The following is a 6,002-nucleotide window of genomic DNA, read 5'->3' on the forward strand; positions in this document are numbered from 1 at the left end:
CACCTTCCGCCTAACTCTCCCCTTACTTGTCAATTACTTGAGGAGAAATACAGGATCATCCGTTTAATTGGTACATAACAGTTATTAAAGTAATACCGACATAATATTCACTCGGATAAACTGTTTTGGCCACTTCTTCAACAGTGGCTTCAATAAAACACAACTGACTCATCATTGTCATATATAATTTATTTATATTAATGATTTGAATCAAGAGATATCGTAGTAATTTTATACTTGTAATAAGTATCTTGTATCTAATGAAATTGAAAGCCTGAAGTAGGAGTATTTATTTTAAGGTTTGTAAATATTATAAACATTTTATATTATTTATAAGTGTGTCACGATTGTATAGTATGAAATATAAATGTTTTCCATGTGCTACGGAATTTTTACTACTTAAATTTATATTTAATTTGTTCAGCTACAAATTCAATTAAAATAATATAAAGATGAACTAATAACACAATAATAAAACATTATTTTATTTAAAATATAACATTATTTATTTATGGTAATTAAAAACAAACGTAACTAGTATTATTTGTTTCCAATAAAATCAATTAATAAATATTTACATTTTACCATGGATTTGTATACTTACAAGTATATATTTTCTATGTATTGTTTATTTTTTTATACTTATTTCATTTAGCTAAAAGTTGCAATTATTGCATTGTCATTTTATGATAAAATAAAGTGAAATAGTACAAATTGAAATTCATGAATTAAGTTAAACTTAAATATAATGTGGCATATACTGGTAAATAGAGTATTTAAAAGTTACAAGCATAAATCTAATATTAATAATTATTTAACACTACTGGTAACTCGATTTTATTATTACCTAAGTTAGCTGTACCGTGTATGTATTGGAATTAATGACGTTATTAAATATTATCGACCCTTTGAAGACTGACAAAAAAAGTTAACTTAACTGCAAAAAAGGGTGGACTCATTTTATGTAGTTTTGCAATACTACACTGTAACTACAGTAAGAGACGTAAAGCAGCTTACGTTAGTGTTTCCTACCCACAAAATGGACATATTTGTGGATTGCATTGCAAGCGATGGTTACAGAGTAAACGTTTGTGTGATTAGCAGTTGTATAGAGCAGGGGTTCTCAACCTGGGGGAAAGACAAAAGCTAAGTTTTAGTTGAAGAAAGCTTTACCTGTTTGTCCTTGAATCTATGATGTTTGGTTTCCAGAACTTCAAATAAGATTTGTAGTATTTGCTAAATTTTCTTAGTTTGATCTGCCTTGTTACACAAAGAAGCACTTCTTTTGAAAAATGTGTTCCTTACAACTTTAACTAACTCCAAACAGCAAAATAAACACGTGAAGAGTAAGAAACTTACAGGTTAGAATGAGCAGACAGAAGACCAAGTCATCGGCACCACGCGGTAGGTCATAAAATATCACACATGCTGATCGTGCTCATCCGCAGGCTTTAAATGCGATCAAAAATGTCATATTTTGATTTTGTTTTCACATTTGGGACTACGTATTATCGGTGTTACTGTCGTCTTTTTATTAGTGGAATAATAAATTTAGTTTTTATTAAATATTTAATGAGGAAATACCATAAAATAAAACCACAACATTTTACATGGTACGAGTTCTAGTTATTTAGTGGTGTTGAACGCCTCGCTCCCTGCTTCAGTTGCAATTTATGGTCGGGGTCGTCAATTTCAGACACAAAAAGGGGGTTGTAGGTTCAAGAAGGTTGATAACCCCTGGTATAGAGTGATGCTAGATATACTTACTGAACTTAACGATACTCAAGATGGATGTGCCTTGAGTTGATAATTATTATAGCACCATTCCTTTATCGTAATGCACTGACACTGTTCCTGCGACAAATCGCTGACTGACTAATCCTGAACACTTCGCAGTGTATCCCAAATAGTTTTCAAAATAAAATACTTCCCTTTAGCTTGATTTCGGAGCTTGCACGGCAAGCTCGAAATGTTGTTGCCACGAACCCCCCTAAATCAATCTATGCTAATTAGCTGTAACCCTAGAACTGGCTGAATATTCGTAGCGAGTCCTTTCCTTTCAACAAGGTTCGTTAAAACGTATTTTATTGCATACAAATGTTGTAATCCATGTATCATTGGATTAAGAACGATATGTTGAGTACTTGAATATAAGATACACAAACATACACAACATAAACATAAACATAAGTTTACTTAATTACATATAAACACAAACCAATATTTAAAACTTTTATTTTGTGAGGCCTTTCGATAGCAAGGCTATCTTCGTCAGACACATCACAAAAATAAAAGATTAAATATTGGTTTATGTGTTTAAATGTAATTAAGTTAACAGTAGCCAATATAAGCTCAACATAAACATAAGTTATAAACTTTGATGAATATTAGCAATCAGTCGTCGGTGATGAACATTTCATATGGAACATCATTTTCTGGCGTCATTATTGAGGTTGAACATTTTTTACTGAAGTTTCGTTTTGTTGTCTTCTACATCTCTCTGGCTACAATCTAGTCATCTGTTCACCTGTTGTGCTGCTACATTGTTTATTGTACAACGTAGTTTGGAGAGTTTCTATTTTGGCGAAAGGCTCGTGTACGAGTCTGTTGGAAACTTACAGCACTTTTTGTGGAGGTTATTATTAATTATTTTTCGTAAAACATTTTAAACATGATTGAACAGTAAAAATAAAATAATAAACAAATTTATATTCATTTAAATCACTACAATTCCTGTAGACCAACTCATCTTCAAATTGATAACCAAGAAAATTCTCGCTCTTTGGTAATTTGATAGACTTTTACTAATTTAAAATTTCATTTTTACTGTATACAATTAATGCAATGTTATTTGTAATCCTGATAGATGTACATTTTAGATAAATAAAAGAGATTTCGACTAGGAACTTTAGTCCAACAACATACTTTTATTTTCATTCTACTCATAAAAAGTGTGCCTAAAAAGTTACAACAAAGTATGAATATGAGAAAAAAAAACAGTAGCCAAACAATGTGGGGTAACTATATAAAGTCTATTTTTTAAATATACTTTGCAAAGATTCCAAAAATGCTTTGCCAGTTCTACGGTTAAGCTGAGACATTAATTAAAATATTACTTGAATGCGTTATATACAGATTTAATTGATTGATTCAGTTTGCATTTGTAATTAGCTGAAATGAAATAAATCTTAATTCTAACTCAAAATGCAACTGATTTCTGTTTATGTGTACAGGAAATTGTCTTTTCGCTAATTGTTCCAAATTGATTGTTTAGTTACACATGTTTTCCTCTAAAAAAACAAGGTGCTGATTCTTTGTTTGAAGGTTATTTTTGACGATGGAAGGATTGTGAAGGAAACAGGATTTTTCCGGACATTTTCCATCGTTCAGTGAAACAAGAAAACAGTACCACTACGTTTCGAGATCTGCAATCTGATCTCTTCTTCTAAGAATAAAACTTAGAAGAAATAATAAAACTGTATATCAACAATGAAATGTTTTAAATTAATATTTTAAATAATAATTTATAGTGGTAAATAAATGAAGAGTATTAGTAGCTTAGACATTTATTTAAAATAAATATTAAAGACCAAACATCTGTGTACACACATTTATATAATTAATTATAAAATACTGTTAATGTTGACAAAGTTATCATAAATCGATACAACATTAATTTTAAAATCATTTAACAGATTTTACACCAATTTGCATCAAAATGTAAAACATTGTTAAAAAAATAATTTTCAGTTAAAGTAATTGTTATAAGTCTAATGATATCACAATAAATACTGAAAAAATGTTATTCTAGAAAGAAATCTGTATGAAATAAGATTGTGTAAATCTATCTGCCGTATACACCAAGTATTAAACAAGTAAAGAGAAAACTTCACATAACAAGGTTGTTAAGATTTGGACCGTCATTTCTTGTTAGTTCAATTTACTTTTTGACATGTAAAGAACAATAGATTGTGCTTTGTTTGGAGAATGTATTGAGAGCCAGAAATATATTTAAAATAACTATGAAATACAGCCTCGTACACATGTAGCTTTTGTTGTGAAACGTTTATCGGTATTGGACGTTGATAATCTCCGGAAGAACTGCCTTGGGCTTTTGTGGTTTCATTCTGTGGTGCCATAAAATTCTGTGGTCAAGTAAAACTGTTAAGAAAAATGTCCAAAGAGTTAAACTCACAAGCCACCATTGGCCTGGGGAGATTCTTGATAAAGACATGTCACGTTATTAACATAATTAGCTGTGAAATGCCATTTCCATAAGACCAATCCATTATTAATTCTATTTTCGATTAAAATTTAAATTGGCTTAATCCCTCAACGTGGTATGTAACAGTTATCTTAGTTCTAGTATACAGCGGAGTTGACTGCTGCATGAACAATGAACGTTTCTTTGTTGTGCGATGGTTTAGCTGACAAAAATAATTATATAATATAAATATCATTATAAATTGATTGTGAGTTCCATATGAGATTTAGCCCTTTTAGGACGGGCAGCCAGGCTAGGTTACAAATAGCCCGCACTAGTCTTGACGAAAATAACAACAGAGTAGCTTGTTTTAATATTAATGAATCACAGAACATTGTAAGATGATGATTCTCTCTGCCAACGTATGTTCTTGAACTTTCTACAAATATGCACTCATGTTGGTAGTATTATTCATTTACATCTTCTCCACATCACGTAACAGCTGTCATCAGATAGGCGACTGTATCCTTATATACCAATCAGTCAACATGTAATTTTTTATTCTTATAGAAAATAAATTAAGAAACTGGGAAATGTTCTTTCCAACAGTAAAATTATTTTTTTTTTTTAGTAAACTAACGGTCAACAAAAATATTTGTAAAACTAAAGTAAAACATTTTTTCATAATTGTGCACACAATCAATTATTATTTTGTAATGTTATAGTTTAGATAATTTAGTTGTTACATGATAAGAAAAATAATATGTACATCTTGTACGTACTTAATAACGTTTACCATACTTAATTTCAATAAAAATGTTTGCAATTCACTATTTTCACCTTCGTCTTCTTCAGAAAAAAGTATAAATAATATAGTGTCACTTCAAAAGTATGTAACAGAAAATATTACAAAAATATTCGTCGTTCTAAAAGGGTTGAAATATTGAAGATCTGATCGAATTGAGCACCTCTGTGTTTTTGTATATCAGCTTTGGTAAAAACAGTCCTGCAGTAGGGACCACTCTGCACACTGAACTGCGTAGAAGGGTTGAAATAGTGTAAATCATTCTAAAATATGTTGTTTTTGTTTTTTAAACTATTTATTGTACGCAAAGAATGTCCTGTATATTAAGTTTATATTAACCCTTTAGAGTGCCACAGCGTCGCTAATTTTGATGGTACGAAAAGTTCATAAAGTAAGTTCATAAAGTGCCAGCGCATCGCCAATTTTGACGTTTCGTATTTCGATAATATTTTATATAGTACAAGATTGTTTTGGCCAAATAACTAGACAGCTGTATTCAATAGGTTCCAAACTATCAATAAATACGAGTTTTATTTTCTTTCTCTTCTATTTTATCTGTGAAAATTATGTTGTTAGGGTACTTATCAAGAAGCCACTATTTTTGGACGAGTTTTCCTTATCGGGGACAAAACAAATTACAGTATTAAAAACAACCGACTTTATTTAACCTATTTTGGAATTTACAAGTTATTACAACAATCAATGAAATCAAAAACTATAATAACAACGTTTCATTGTTCGAAAATGTCAGGTCATTCCTGTGTCTATACGATTTTGAGATAGGAAGTATGACTCATCGATTATTTTTCGATTCATTGTGGAAGAAGGAACGTATAATGAAGTTTATTTTGATCTCTGATAAGGAAAACTGAAGTTTATTTTGATCTCTGATAAGGAAAACTGAAGTTTATTTTGATCTCTGATAAGGAAAACTCCTCCAAACATAGTAGGCTGTGATAATACCGAAGTACCTGTGCGATGATTTTGTCTTCC

The sequence above is a fragment of the Homalodisca vitripennis genome, chromosome 8 (assembly GCF_021130785.1).
Source record: "Homalodisca vitripennis isolate AUS2020 chromosome 8, UT_GWSS_2.1, whole genome shotgun sequence".
In the NCBI taxonomy this organism is placed as follows: domain Eukaryota; kingdom Metazoa; phylum Arthropoda; class Insecta; order Hemiptera; family Cicadellidae; genus Homalodisca; species Homalodisca vitripennis.